We start from the raw sequence: 670 nt of genomic DNA on the forward strand, positions 1-670 counted from the left end.
AACTGCAGAGTTCTTTTGGAATCTGCTGCCCTTACGGCTTTAAAACGCGTTGTGTCAAAGAAGGTATCCACACCCCTTATAAGGAAATGTTTCGTTCTCCTTCCAAGCCGATGTGGGATCAGGTGCTACCCACCTTCACCCCCCATTATAGGGTTCGATGTCCCCGTCGAACACATCGACTTGTGCCCCAGCTCCGATACCATTTATAACATCCCCCTGTGGCACATATCACAATATTGTCCGCTTTATGCCACTCGGCACGAGGACTTCCCAGGGGGTCACCCATCCCGGTACTACTCCCACCCTAGCACGCTTAACTGCAGAGTTCTTATGGGATCTAGTGTATTAGTGCTGGTTTATCTACTTATTTTATTTATCATTATTATTATCTTTATTTATTTTATTACTTATTTTATTTATTCCCAAGCTGTCAACATCAAACAACACCCAATTAATAATTGGGTTCCAAGCCCAAGGTCCAACTCACACTCCAAAAACCCGATAGTCAAGTAACGGGCCAAAGCCCAACACATGGCCTAATTTTCCAAATTTGGCCCTACCCTTCACATGGGCCTTACCCCTTAGGCCCAACCATCTCTCCTGGTCCAAACACTTGGCATACTAATGGTCCAATCTCTCATAATCATAAAGGCCCAGTTATGGCCCATCT

The 670-nt window shown here is 45.2% G+C and overlaps 1 pseudogene; it reads right to left on the reverse strand.

Annotated features, from left to right (window-relative positions):
* Positions 1–249: 249 nt before the first annotated feature.
* Positions 250–368, reverse strand: LOC145168168 (5S ribosomal RNA; annotated as a pseudogene).
* Between the last annotated feature and the right edge of the window lie 302 nt (positions 369–670).

This window comes from Lactuca virosa, chromosome 3, assembly GCF_052849685.1.
Source record: "Lactuca virosa cultivar CGN04683 chromosome 3, Lactuca_virosa_CGN04683_v6, whole genome shotgun sequence".
In the NCBI taxonomy this organism is placed as follows: Eukaryota; Viridiplantae; Streptophyta; class Magnoliopsida; order Asterales; family Asteraceae; genus Lactuca; species Lactuca virosa.